Consider the following 15,527-nt stretch of genomic DNA (forward strand, 5'->3'; position numbering starts at 1 on the left):
TTAATTCCACTGAGTCTCACTAATTAGCATTCTGTTGTATTCCACAATGCAGTCATACTTAACAAAGTGAACTTAAAACCTCACAGAAACCACAAAATGCAGTTCTTTCAGTCATTTATTAAACAAAGTACTTTTTTGAGTACTTGTATCAAGCAATGTTCTGCGTTCCAGGGAAATAACAATGAACAAGACATATGAGGCTCCTGGTCTTGCTACGCTTATGTATTAGCAGAAAGAATTAGAACTTTTTTATTCTCAGATCAAAGACTCATTGTATATTATTCGATTTTGGATGAGAATAAAAATGCTTTTCAGGAAACTGAAGGCAAACTTGAGATATGTCTAATCATAATATACAGATAAAATTACATAATGGATTAAATATTAGAACCAATATATTTTATTAAAGTTTTGCCTAAGAATAGGAGTGCCTCGGTGGCTCAGTCGGTTAAGCGTCTGACTCTTGGTTTCGGCTCAGGTCATGATCTCAGGGTTCTGGGACTGAGCCTCACATTGGGCTCCGTACTCAGCATGGGGTCTGCTTGAGATTCTCTCTCTCCCCCTTTCCCTCTGCTCCTCCCCCCGCTTGTAACCCTCCCCTCTCAAATAAGTAAAGAGATACAGAAAATCTTAAAAAACAAAAAAAAGGACTAAGAACATTACAATATAAATACTTTTCATTAAATTCAAGAAAATGTTGGGAAAACTAGTAGGTTCCCTCCTATGGTAAGCTCAACAATTTCTGTGCAATGCACAAGTGTTCAGATTGCTAAACCATTACTAACATGCTTTGGCAGAAAAGCATAAAGGCATTGGTGGTAATTTTTCAAAGGCCCCTTTCCCATTTAAATAACATGAAGGTGATTTTTGTAAAACCTCAGGTGCTATTGTTACATAAACATGTTCTTATGTCAAACCCAAGGAATTCCTTTATCAAATTTGGGGTGAATTAATTTATAGAAACCTAAATAAAAAAGGTGAAAATGTTTATTTTCTTCTCTTCCCCACTAAGAACAATACAAATGTTACTTTTTTTTTTTTTAAAGATTTTATTTATTTATTCATAGAGACACAGAGAGAGAGAGAGGTAGAGACACAGACAGAGGGAGAAGCAGGCTTCATGCAGGAAGCCCGACGTGGGACTCGATCCCCCGTCTCCAGGATCACACCCCGGGCTGCAGGCAGCACTAAACCGCTGCACCACCGGGGCTGCCCCAAATGTTACTTTTGAGTGAAAATTGCTTATTTCTCCCTTTAAGAGCAACTGCAAATGGGAAAACTGTTGCCTAAAACACAAGAAATTTCTGGAACCATTGAAAACATGGGGCATCTGGGTAGCTCAGCTGGTTGTGTCTGCCTCTGGCTCAGGTCATGATCCCAGGGTGCTGGGATGGAGCCTAGCATTAGGCTCCCTGCAGTGGGGAGTCTGCTTCATCCTCTCCCTCAACCTTGTGCTCTCTGGCTCTCTCTGTCAAATAAATAAATAAAATCTTAAAAAAAAAATAACAGATTTCTGAATCTTTTTTTAGCCTTAATTACTTTCTCAATTTGAACAAAAACACCACCAACAACAAAAAGATATTAACCTCAAAATCATAGCACTTGGCACAAACAAGTGCCTTTTCTGAGGACAGTCAGTGAAATTCTGAGAGGCATTTTGGGAAGCTGCCTTGGTGGGAGAAGACAGCAGAGATGGATGTGTGGATACAGATGTGTGTGTGGGTAGGTAGGACTGCTGGAGGGAGGGGTCTCTCCTGCAACCTGTGTTTTGCCACTGATACATTTTTAGAAATAAGGCAATGTATTCAAAGAAAAGGAAGCAAAAAAATCAGCTTTCTCAAAGCTGAGTTGTAGTTTTTCCCCCTCTCTCTCATGCTAATTCTGATTCTTTTGATCAAGTGGGAGAAGAAAACTCAGACAAGTAGTACCTTTTTCTCTCAAATCATCTAATAATTAGGCCCGTCTTGTAATTTCTGCAAAGGTGTAAACAGCATTCTAACTGTGGGATCATCTCCAGCAGGATTGAGGCAGATGGGGGTTTAGAGGGGAATAGGAAGCGAGCAAACCTTCATAATAATGCCACACACTATCCCTCTTTCTAGCTGCTGCTTGAGAGACTTAGTAGGTTGAAGAAAAGGAAGTCAGCTAAAAGTTTTGATACTTAAATTGCTAACCTTAAAAATATCATGGTAATTGCTTGAACCAGAAAAAGGGAGAGGGTAGGGGTGAGTAGGTATCAGGAAGTTGCATAACTGTTTTTAAATTGAAACACTAAAAAGTTTCCTTGAAAAGAAAACTTAGGGGACAGAGGGTGTCTTATTATGATAAAGCATTTTATTATAATTTTGGAAATAAAGTATTCACAGCAGTGCTCAAGAATGAACAGGAAACTACTCTTGATCATTCAGCAAAAAACTTCTAACAAATTACCCTGTATAGTCACTATCCCTTTTCTTATACTGTAATTGCTATAAAAATAGACAACAGGCAATGAAGGTCCTTTGAAAAATGCAATATTGTGGATTCTGATTACAGCAGTAACTTACTTTACAACTTAAAATACAAAGAAAGTTTTATTGGTAACTCTAATGGACTTAGATTTACATTTGATAATTACTTTTTGCTGGCAAATACTTAAAATTGTACATTCAGTAAATCATAACTAAAATATCTGTCCTCCAAAATATTTCTGAGTATCTTATGTTACCTCTTACTTTCTGTTTATGGACATGGCCAAGAGGTTAGGGCTCAAATTTAAAGAAACCTCCTGTGCTTAAAGACTGTTAAGTTTTCTGAGTGGGATTCCTCTTGCTTCTCTTCCTGACTGGCATACCACACACCAGGTGAATATGAATAGAACAAGTAAGAAAATGAAAATTAGAGCTACCCCTTCCACAAACCAAATGGAAATAACCTGACAGATGTTCAGTTTTAAAAGAATTATGCTCCTGTATACAAAAGTCCTTCTTAGCACAAATCAAGATCAAATACTCAGCAGTTACATTCTGGAAGAAAAGAAAGATAAAGCTAGCTGATAGCCAGAAGATATGCTGTATATAAAAAAATCAATTCACAAACATTTTATTGAATGTGTTTGTGCCCAGCATTGTTTAAGTGGTCAGAGAGTCCAAAAGCTAATAGTCTGTCACACTTTTAGTGAAAATAGACTTTCCTTAAATAAATTATACAAGCTAGTACAAAGAGTCAACATTCTTGTTTAAGTTCTTTTTCATGAGTAAGAGTCTAGGTCAACATAGTCTATATCATGGTCACATATTTTCCATAAGCTGCCTGGGGAGAGGATCTGCAAAGGTACCTGTGCTGCTACTATTACATCTTGTAAGTTCAGGTACTGTTAGTACCCAAACTCACATCGGGTCTTTAAACCTTATCTTTTACCTCCAAGAATAATCTCCTGCCTGTAGATTCAAATCCCTCCCTTATGTTGACTAGATAAGATCTTTACATCCTCCAAATTCTCTGGATACATTTAGTCTGTATCACACAACCATGTATTTGATTTTAAGGTAACTTCTTTTTACCTCAAACAGAAAATGAGCTTTTCAGGAAGGCACTGAACCTTCTCTTCATTGGTAACCCCCAGAATGGCTGGCAGCAGTGGGCACAAAGCAGGGATTAATAAAGCATTTGGTGAACTTAAAAAAAATTAAAAACAAGCTAAATTTAAAACTGCATCGCATTAAATAGGTTCCTCTATAGACCTTGTCTTAGTGATTTCCTAAAGCACACTAATTGATAATTAAGCACAAGCTCAGCCGTTCAATGATTTTTGTTTTATTATTATTTTTTCCCAACAGGTCTTTTGCTTCTGTGAGGGGCCTGTAATTCCATTTCTCAAACAGCCAATCCATCTTTACGTTGAAGCTGTTTCCTAGGTAACCAATCCAGCAAATAAAAGATTTGCACACAATAGGAAAAAGGAAGCCAAACTAGGAACTACAGCATCCCACACTCCTCTCGGTAGCTCACCTGTGTATCATTACACACAAAAGGAAGTCATGAGTCTTTCTCTGTTGAGAGGGGGGTATCTTAACTAAAGAGGCTTTTGACTCTCATCATCTATAGATCCAGACACCGCTGAAAAGATTTAGCACAGCCAGTGTGAGCATGTCTGTTGCCACAATGAGGATCATTATAAGGCATGTCATCACCACAAGTAAAAGATGTGCCACGGAAAATTGGAAACACAGGGCTTGTAACAGACACACAGACCCAACAGAGTCTATTAGAGCTAATCATGTCCAGTAAGTGCTTGCTAACCTGGCTACAGAGGGCAGAGGCTGGTCAAGATTTCTGATGACAAATCAGGTGTTAATAGTATTGAGGATCTCATGTATATGAAAATTCACTTTTTTCCTGCTGTTTTCAGGGTTTTATGTCATCGGTTTTTAATTATGATTTGAGTGTGGATTACTTAAAGTCTACCCTACTTGGCATTTGTTGAGATTCTTGAATGTGCAGATTTAAAATTTTTCATCAAATCCGGAGAGATTTCAGTCATTATCTCTTCAGATATTCTTTCAACTCCCTTCTTTCTCTCTTCTTCTGGAACTCCCATTATATAAGTGCTGGAGAACCTGATAATGTCTCATTGGTCTCTCAATTGCTCTGTTCATTTTTTATTATTTTTTCTCCTCAGATTAAATCATTTCAATTGATTTTGTCTTTGAATTTGCTGAATCTTCTGCCAATTTTTCACTTCAGTTATTGCTCAGGAATTTCTATTTTCTTTATATAATTTCCATCTTTTTATTAGGTATTCTCTATGTGATGAGATACTGTTTTCTTACTTTAAGTCTTTATACATGGTTTCCTTTATTTTTTGGAACATACTTATAATAACTGATTTTTTAAAACTTATTTATTTATTCATGAATAAGAGAGAGAGAGAGAGAGAGAGAGGCAGAGGGAGAAGCAATCTCCATGCAGGGAGCCTGATGTGGGACTCCATCCCAGATCTCGGGATCACGACCTGAGCTGAAAGCAGGGGTCCAACCGCTGAGCCACTCAGGCGCCCCATAACAACTGATTTAAACTCTGTCTAGTAAGGGGATCCCTGGGTGGCTCAGCGGTTTAGCGCCTGCCTTGGCCCAGTGGGCGATCCCGGAGTCCCGGGATCAAGTCCCATGTCAGGCTCCCAGCATGGGCCTGCTTCTCCCTCCTCCTGTATCTCTGCCTCTCTCTCTCTATCATAAATGAATAAATAAATCTTTAAAAAAACAAACTCTGTCTAGTAAGCCCAATGTCAGGGCTTCCTCAGGGGCAGTATCTATTGATTGCTTTTACTTTTCTTATGTATGGGGCATACCTCCCTGTTTCTTTGTGTGTCTTGAAATTTTTAGCTGAAGACTGAAAATGTAAAATATACAATATGACAACTATGGAAATCAAATCCTCCCTTCCCCAGGGTTTGTTGTTGTTACTGTTTGTTTACTGACTTTCCTGGAATAGTTCTGTAAAGTTTGGGTCATTGTTGTATGCGGCCTCTAAAGTCTCTGTCCATTAGCTTAGAAGTCAGCTAATGGCTAGAATAAGCTTTCTTTCTCCTTTCTTTCTTCTCAGATTTTGTTTATTATTTATTTGAGAGAGAAAGCATGAGCAGGGGTAGGAGAGGGAAAGGGAGAAGCTGACTTCCTACTGAGCAGGGAGCCTCCTGTGGGGCTGGGACCCAGGACCTGAGCCAAAAATAGATGCTCAACTGACTGAGCCACCCAGGTACCCCTGGAATGAGATTTCTTTAAATGCCTTGAATCAACGTGTCTCTTAGCCTTTGCTTTCTGTGTCTGTTGTGGTACATTTTCAAAGCTCCAACAGGCAATTTACAACTCTGCTTTAGTACTCACTTTCTGCTTGCACAGAGCCTCAAGGTTAGCTAGAGGCAAGACATTAATTAAGGACTTCATAAGTCTTTCCTAGATATGTGAAAAGCCCTAAATATGTGTATAGCCTTCTAGAATCCTAGAAGTTTTTTAAAGATTCCTTTGGACATCTTGTTCCCTAGTTTTTCCTTTATGTTTTTTGGTTAGCCTTTTGTTAGTGTCAAATGATAACATCTCAGGTACCTGCAAAAATTTTTTTTTTTTTTAGATTTTATTTATTTACTTGAGATAGAGCATGAGCTGGGAGGAGAGGGGCAGAAGGAGAGGGACAAGAGACTCCCCACTGAGCAGGGAGACCGATGTGGGGCTGAGCCAAAGGCAGATGCCCAACCAACTGAGCTACTCAGGTGCCCCAGGTACCTGTAATGTGAAACAACTGCTACCGATTGTTTCTAACAAATATCTGGGACTGAGACAGAGCAAGCTCCAAATCTGGTCAAATAAACGTAAGGCCTAAGGAAATTCTCAGTGAGCTGACATACCAAATGGTAGCAATTCTCTGAGGATGGGGCTTTAAGAAGGACCAGACTCATTTGCCATCTCAAGTGGTTGCTGAGCTGCTGGTTTACACTGCTACCAGCCAATACCAAGGCTATTGGCTTTCAAGGTTACTGTGTAGCTGAGGGGAGGGGAGTGTGGTCAGTGCAATTTAAACTGCCACAAAGCTTGCTGTTATTGCCAAGATTCAGGTGATTTTCTTAAATAAATACTCCTTGATTGCTGTAAGCCTTAGTTAATTTCCAGAGTTCTGAAAAAGTTGATCTGACAATTTTTGTCAGTGTCCTCAGTACATTTGCGGAGGAGGAGATTTTCAGAAGTCTCTAGTCCACTATCACAGGAGTTAAACCCAACAGGTCACAATATGAATCTCAGCTTTGACACACTTAGGGCAAGTCCCTTAATTTTCCTAAACTTGCTTCTTCAGGAAAATAATGACTTAATATTTAAGTTTCTGTGAGAATTAAATAAGATGATGAGATAATACTTGCAAGCAAATGCAACTGTAAGCACTAAATAACTATTACATGTCTTCAGGGTTACAAGTAAATGAGATATTTTTGTTTTAGTTAAAAAATACAAACACAGGGAAGTAGTAGACACAATGATACACTCGTGAAACTCATATTCTAAAATAAAAAGGTTGACATCTGATGGTTGTTATGGTTGCTAGTCGTAAAAAGTACTCAGGACATCACTCTCCTGCCCAACTGCTTTGGTGTATCATTCAGGTTGAAGATTAAGCACAAGGCAAGTTCAGACTTGCTGAAATAAAAGCTCTGGAAACAAATTTTATAGGAATAGCAAGCTGGGAACATTGAGATTGAGAATGCTTTGTTAACAGAATGAAATTACATGTTTTGTTAGAGAGCAAGTAAATAAAGAACAATCATTAATCTTTTTTAGTTTGATTTTCTTTTCCCTTAAACTCTACTGGCTGTTCCATCTCTACTTAAAATACAACTGTTACCAGCTGTTTGCAAGTAGGACTGTAGTTCAGAGGTCATATCTCATTTTAAAATTGACTAAATCATACTAACACTGTCCTCTCATTGTAGCTTATTCTGTTAGCCCTTGCTCCATAAACTTGGCATTGGGTCTAATCCTATAAATACATTAAACATAAACCAGCAGTGAATTTCTATTTTAAAATCTGCCTTATCAACATGAACAATATGGTACCAGAATCTGTCCTATTACAATTCCAATAATTGGAACTCTTAATATATATAAATGCATGAAGTCATTAAAGAAAAGCTCACCACAATGTTTAAACTGTCCATACAATGTATGAAAAATATGTGGGAGAGTATTTCTTACATGGCTGAATAGCCTACTCTGGCTGAATAGGATTGGAGGGTAGAGTGGGGTTCTCAAGTACAAGGGGTTCTCAACCCTTGTACTTTTCACTGTCTTATGTAAGTGTAGATAAATTCATACAATTTTGTCCTTTAAAAAAAAACTGTGCTATTTATTTATTTATTTATTTATTTATTTATTTATTTGAGTGAATGAATCAGAGGAAAGGGCAATGGGAGAGAATCTTAAGTAGGTTCCATGCCCAGCACGGACCTGGATGTGGGGGCTTGGTCTCACAACCCTGAGATCATGACCCGAACTGAAATCAAGTTAATTAACTGAGTCACCTAGGCATCCCTATGCATTCACTTTATATTTTAAAATTCTAAAATGTTTGTAGAATGTTACATATCCGATTTAAAGAAAATTACTCATTGCACTTATATTACACATTATGAAGTCTTTCCACCATGTATGAATTTAATCACATGTTCTGGATCTAAAATAAATTAGAGAATGCCAAAGGGTTTAGAGTAAAATATATCAGGCAGAGAACTAAAATGCAGGGCACTTGGGTGACTTAGTCAGGTAAGCATCTGCCTTCTGCTTCAGGTCATGATCCCAGGGTTCTGGGATCCCTGCTCAGCCAGGAGTCTGCTCCTCCCTCTCTCTGTCCCCCACTTGTGCTCTCTCAAATAAATAAATAAATAAATTTTTTTAAAAAGAACTAAAATGGGACTTAAATTACTCTGTCTCCATTTTCTTTTCCATTTCAATGAAAGTATCATGAGAAACCACCTTGGAAGAATTCAACAGATCATACTGGAGTACTGACTGACGTAGCAGTTAAACAAGTTTAACATTCATTTCACTTAAATGAATAGTCTCCATGTTTTACATGTAGAAGTGAGCTGGTTTAAGGGAGAGGATATGGATAAAGAAAATAAAATCAAACAAATTTGGTAGCCCAAATTGTTTTTGTGGGCAAAAAAGTGTTGCAGAATCATTTACAAAAGTATGTATGTATGTATGTATGTATGTATGTATGTATGTATTTATTTATTTATTTATGATAGTCACAGAGAGAGAGAGAGAGAGAGAGAGAGAGAGAGAGAGAGAGAGGGGCAGAGACATAGGCAGAGGGAGAAGCAGGCTCCATGCACTGGGAGCCTGATGTGGGATTCGATCCCTGGTCTCCAGGATCACGCCCTGGGCCAAAGGCAGGCGCCAAACCACTGCGCCACCCAGGGATCCCTACAAAAGTATTTTAATAAAAGGGCTGAACATTAATAACTCTAGCCTTCAATCACTGAAAAGGTTCGTCTGTGGACAATGATCAAGAAGTCAACAATACAGCAGACCAGAATGGCTTTCAATCATGCAAAATTCCTGGCCAAAAGGAGCCATAAAATTAGAGAATTTAGAGCTAGAAGGGATCTCAAAGATCATCAGTCCTAATCTCCCCAAGTTAGGGTTTGAAGACTACTGAGGCCCAGAGAGGTTACGTGCTAAGTCCAAGGATGGAAAGTAGCTAGCAGTGCCAGAACTAAAACTCAGGTTTTCAATTAACCACCCCTAAACTATTCCTGCTGCATGATGCTGACTTCCTGAACACCATTCACTAAATAAGGAATAGTATTCCTAAAAATACCATCAGAAACATTTAGATTTATATCAGAGCAGACTTAATTACAACTTTGTAAGCACAAGTGAGAGTGAGTCTAAGAGGAGGAGTCTTCACAGGAGGTCAACACAAAGTGGGAGACAATATTTTTGTCAGTTCATAGGAGTGATTCCTTTGAGTTTTACTCACTCTAAAATACAGTTTCCTCCCACACCCACATTTCTCCCACATTTCTCGTAAATGTTCAAGGAATACACCACTCCCAGTTCATCCTCCTTAAAGAAATATCTCCATTTCTTTGTCTCAAGAACACAAAGATTCTGTTTCCCATCTCTAAGAAACTTTTTTGGTTATTTAAACTCTACTCTCCACTTGATCTTAGCCAAAAGGCTGAGAAGTGAATAAAATCTACTCTCAAACACTGCAATAAGCACTCATATTTGTATATTTATTTGCATCATATGGAAAATGTGCAGTGTCACTTTCTTAGAAAGAACTCTGTAGGGTAAGTCACAAATAATAAATAACTTCCCTGTGGTATAGCAAAGGTTCCATTGTATGACTTCCAGGTCTGTCAAAATATTCTTTTGCCAATTAGCTGATATCTCAATATTAAATAATTCAAAATAATTTATTTAAGAAATTATACTCTCGGGATCCCTGGGTGGCGCAGCGGTTTGGCGCCTGCCTTTGGCCCAGGGCGCGATCCTGGAGACCCGGGATAGAGTCCCACATCGGGCTCCCGGTGCCTGGAGCCTGCTTCTTCCTCTGCCTGTGTCTCTGCCTCTCTCTCTCTCTCTGTGACTATCATAAATAAATAAAAAAAAAAAAATTAAAAAAAAAAAGAAATTATACTCTCTTAATTTATGTAAGTAAAATAATTCTGATAATAAATCACGTTCTAGGGGTGCCTGGGTAGCTCAGTAGGTTAAGAATTTGCTTTTGGCTCAGGTCATGATCCTGGGTTCCTGGGATTGAGACTGCATCAGGCTCCCTGCTCAGTGGAGAGCCTGCTTCTCCCTCTCCTCCTCACACATGCTCTATCTGTCTCTCTCCATGAATAAATAAATATTTTTTTAAAGATTAAAAATTTTCTTAAAGATGTAAATTTAAAAAGATTTTAAAAAATCTTTTAAAAATATTTTATTTATTTATTTAAGAGAGACACAGAGAGAAGGCAGAGACATAGGCAGAGGGGGAAGCAGGCTCCTCCCTGGGAACTCGATATGGGACTTGATCCTGGAACTCTGGGATCATGCCCTGAGCCGAACTCAGCAACTGCTGAGCCACCTAGGCGTCCCAATAAATAAAATCTTAAAAAAAAAAAAAAAAAAAATCACACTCTAAACTAGTTGGTCACATATTCACTGACCTAACTGGGAGATATCCTATCACAGTGGCTGGACTTCAGGCTCTGGATTCAGATTCCAGGCCCACCACTTACTGATAATGAGATTTCAGGCGAGTTATTTAACCTTTGTGTGCCTCAGTTTCCCCAGCTGTAATTGAGGCTAACAAAATGACCTCATAGTGTTGCATGGATTATGTGTTAAGCACTTAGAACAAATGCCCGATACAGTACTCTGTTGGTCAATGTTAAATATTATTAACATAAGTTGGTCAATGTTAAATATTATTAATGACATATTGCTCTTTCACCAAAAGTATGTATTTTTACTTTAAGAAAAGAAACAATCTATGGGATTCCACCTTCTTTTTAAATTTGTTGTCTCTCTTGGGCTTAAATGAAAAAATATAACTGTTCAACTCATGTAGATCTATTGAATTATTTAAAAGTGAATCAGAGTTGTAAAAGTTTAAAGTCTTGAAAATGCAAGGAAAATGAGTTAAACATTGAGATGAGTGTTTATTCCATTAATACAGTCCCCAATTATAAAAGAGGATGGATTTAAGAATGGAGAGCTTTGGGCAGCCATGGTGGCGCAGCGGTTTAGCGCCGCCTGTGGCCCAGGGCCTGATCCTGAAGACCCGGGATCGACTCCCACATCAGGCTCCCTGGATGGAGCCTGTTTCTCCCTCTGCCTGTGTCTCTGCCTCTTTGTCTCTCTCTGGGTCTCTGTGAATAAATAAATAAAATCTTAAAAAAAAAAAAAAAAGAATGGAGAGCTTTGGAAAAAGACAAAAGTCCTGATATTCTGACAGCTGCTCTTCTATTTAATCTTTAAGAGGAGTTTGTGTTCTCACTGTAGTTATATTTGGCTTCAGATTGAAAATGTAAAGTGATATCTCCCTCAATTTCCAACATCAGAAAACATTACCTAAGCTGTCACAGAAATATATAAAACATCAATCCCCCATTAATTAGCTTACATTTGTGGTAGATGTGAACTCCTAAGCAAAGACATGGTGGTCTAGGGAAACCATACATCAGAGAAGGTCTCTGCTGAATTTGAGAAGCCTGGCACTATGCCATGAGATAGTCCTGACTCTTCTGTCTAAGTCTGGGAGGCACGGTGCACTATGCTAACATTTCATTCATTCAGCAGATACTAAGCACATGCTCTCTGTCCAATACAATGTGGGAAGTATGAAGAGAAACATAGACATGATCTTTGTATTTCCAGAGGTTATAATATATACAGAGAGCTAAGATGAACACTCAAAGTAAATTTATAAAGCATAATTGTGAGATAATAGAAAATATATATATTGGTCTCTACCTCTGGGCCCCTAACATCCTTGTAATGTCTAAAGTGATAAGAACACTAGGACCATCTCATGTTCTTATATTGGTCTTTGACCTTTGTTCCTGACACAGGGCTCTTTAAACCGTTGTAATTTCCTGGGTGATAAGAGTGTCTTTTGTTCTAATGAGGCAACTCACTAGACTCCTGGATGAGGCCCGGTCAAGGGAAAGACTAAGCCATGATTAGAAGCTGGGAATTTTCAGCCCTGCCCACCCCCCTCATTCTCTTGAGAAAAGTTATGAAAATGGAGTTAATGATCAATCATGCCTACATGATGAAGCCTCCATAAAATCTCAAAAGTACAAGGGTTGGAGAGCTTCCAGGTTGGTAGTGGGAGAAGACCATACACAGAGAGGTTGGAAGCTCCATGGCCCTTCCTATATCCCTTGCCCTATGCATTTCTTACATTTGGATGTTCATCTATATCCTTTATATACGCTATGTCCTTTTATAATAAACTGGTAAACCAAAGTAAGTGTTACCCTGATTGAACCCAAGGAGGGAATCTTTGGAACCTCCAATTTTTAGCCAGTTGATAAGAAGGACAGGTGATAGTCTGGGCTTGTGATTGGCATCTTAAGTGTGTGTGGGGGAAATGGGGTGTGAGGGGCAGTCTTGTGAGAGTGAGCTCTTAACCTGTGGGATCGAACATTATTTTTGGGTAGTGTCTGAATTCAGTAAAATTATAGGACACCCAGCTAGTGTCACAGAGAATTGTCTGTTGTGGGAGAAACCCCTATACATTTGGTGACCAGAAGAGTCAGAAGTGAAGAGTGCTGTGAGTGGTAAAGGAGAGTGACAGGAAAGAAAGACATAGTAGGGAAGAACTAGGTTTTGGCCTACACAGGATGGAAAAACCTGAGTTTTGCCTTTACAACAACAGATAGCAGGATGTGATCCAATGCCAAAAGGATTGTGCAGCCTCGTGACAATAGGAAGCTGGAGATATACACTCTATCCACAACACACCATCCATGGAATTTTGAACAAAAAACTTCACTTCTTTAGGTATGTGCCCCATTTTACAATGAATTATTTCCTGAAGGTTTCCCGATAACTCTTCACAATTGTTTAAATTAGCCTTATTGAGATATACTTTAGATACAATGAAATTTGCCATTTTATGTGTATAATTCAGTGAGTTCTGACAACTGTACATAGTCATCTCAGTCATTACACTGATTATCACCACAAAAAATTCCTTCATCATCCTTTGCAGTCAATCCCTTCCCCCAAGCTCCCAAGATAGACTTGCTTTCTATTACTATAGTTTTGCCTCTTGTAGAATTTCATATAAATAGAATCATACATTGTTTGCTACTACGAATAAAGCTGCTACAGACTACAAACCTCTGCATACAGGTCTTTGTATAGACATGTGTGGTGGTGTGGGTAGGCTATCATCCAATCCGTTGAGGGCCTGAATAAAACAAAAGGCTAAGGAAGGAGGAATTCACCCTTTTCTTTTCCTTTACAGATATTTTCCCCTAGTCTTGCCTATAATTTTTTTTTTAAAGTAAACTTTATGTCCAACCTGGGGCTTGACTCATCACCCCAAGATCAAGAATTCCAAGCTCTACTGACTGGGCCAACCAGGTACCCTTTGCCTTTAAATTTTCTTAACAATGGTTTTCGAAGGATAAATGTTTTAATGACAGAGTCCAATTTATCAATTTCTTATCCTGCCTTCTATGACTACTTAGCAGCAGAGGGAGCATATTTTACCATTCTAATCCCGAACTGAAATTTAGGCAATCAGAGACCATATCAGGTAGGACACCAGAATAATAAACTTTCTTTGTTTTTAAAGCTGTCTAAAGGAGATTACCAATGGCTCACAGAAAAAGACTGCTTAGGAGTACTCAACTTTCTTTATTACATCTGGATAGATAGCTAAAAATAATATTTCTTTAACCACTTAAGAGCAAATACATTGTAAGAATAGTTCTTCACTCCTTACTTAAACAAACTCATTGCCTAGTCCAGATGCTTAAAAATATCAATTGCATTACTTTGGGAAGATTAACTCATTGCAAAATCTAGTCACTGAGTAAATAATCAATAGTATACAAATAATAATAAAGAGATGACAAATACATCTGGCAAGAGGAAGAGGGTTATTCTATCACAACAGTAAGCTTCAGTTGAAACAGCCAAGGTTATTACAAAGGACCTTCTTATAAAACCAAACCTTCTCAATAACAAAAATTATATAGAACATCATCAGTGAGTTCTTCAAGTTCATTCCCAAGTTACCTTTTATTTCTCCACATTCTTTCTAGGTAATTTCAATTAGGTTCACAGATTCAATTATCACCTATCAGCCAATGACTCACAAATTTTTTCCTGTGAGAATGCTTAAGATCTACTCTCTTAGCAAGTTTCAAGCACACAATAGTGTATTAGAAACTATAGTGACCATACTGTACATTAGAGCCTAAGAACTTATTCATCTGATAACTGCAAGTTTGTTAACTTTTGATCAATATCTTCCCATTTCCTGCCCACCCTAGGCCCTGGTAACTACCATTCTACCTGTTTCTAGAAATGCAACTTAAAAACAAATATTCCATATACAAATGACACCATATAGTATTTGTCTTTTGCTTTCTCTGACTTATTTCACCTAGTATAATGCCCTCCAGTTTCATCCATCCATTCATTTGTCACAAGTGTCAGAATTTCTTTCTTTTTTAGTGGGTGAATAACATTCCATTTTACATATAAACAATATTTCTCTGCTTATCTGTTGATGGACTTTAGACTCTTTCCATATCTTGGCTATGTGAATAATGTTACAATGAACATGGGAATGCATATATTTCTTCAAGACACTGATTTTGTTTACGTCAGATACATAACCAGAAGTGAAATTGCTCGATCATATGGTAGTTTTTTTTTCTGAAGAATCTGCATACTGTTTTCCATTGTGGCTATATCAATTTACATTCCTAGCAATGATGTACAAGGGTCCTTTTTCTCCACATCCTCACCAACATCTATTATCTCTTGTCTTTTTGATAATAACCATCCTAACAGGTGTGAGGTGATATTTCACTGTGGTTTTGATTTTTAATCATCTCTGATGATTAGGGAGAAAATACTGTTAAAATGTTCCTACTACCTAAAGTGATTTACAGATTCAACTCAATGTAATCCCTACTAAAATTCCAATGGTATTTTTCACAGAAATAGAAAAAACAATCCTCAAATTCATATGAAACCACAAAAGACTCCAAATGGCCAGGCAATCTTGAAAAAGAACAAAGCTGGAGGGCATCTTACTTCCTGATTTTCAAACTACATTGCAAAGATACAGTTATCAAAACAGTGTAGTACTCACATAAAAATAGACTCAGGGACTAACAGTGGAGCAGAATAGAGAGCCCAGAAATAAATCTATGCGTATACAGTCAACCAACCTTTGGACAAGGGCATCAAGAACATACAATGGGGAAAGGATGGTCTCTTTAATAAACAGTGTTGGGAGAATTGGAT

General features: G+C 38.0%; 1 protein-coding gene and 1 long non-coding RNA gene across 3 annotated transcripts in view; one reads left to right on the plus strand and one right to left on the minus strand.

The window, feature by feature from the left end:
- The window catches only part of LOC112640263 (uncharacterized), a 69,352-nt gene that overhangs the window by 17,576 nt on the left and 36,249 nt on the right, over positions 1-15,527 (plus strand). For both annotated transcript variants that reach the window (XR_007411251.1, XR_007411252.1), the window contains exon 4: positions 12,913-13,037. This is a non-coding gene — a long non-coding RNA (uncharacterized LOC112640263). The remainder of the gene's footprint in view (positions 1-12,912; positions 13,038-15,527) is intronic.
- Positions 1-15,527, minus strand: part of MOSMO (modulator of smoothened) — a 63,043-nt gene that overhangs the window by 6,265 nt on the left and 41,251 nt on the right. The window lies entirely within an intron of this gene.

The sequence above is a fragment of the Canis lupus genome, chromosome 6 (assembly GCF_003254725.2).
Source record: "Canis lupus dingo isolate Sandy chromosome 6, ASM325472v2, whole genome shotgun sequence".
Taxonomy (NCBI): Eukaryota; Metazoa; Chordata; class Mammalia; order Carnivora; family Canidae; genus Canis; species Canis lupus.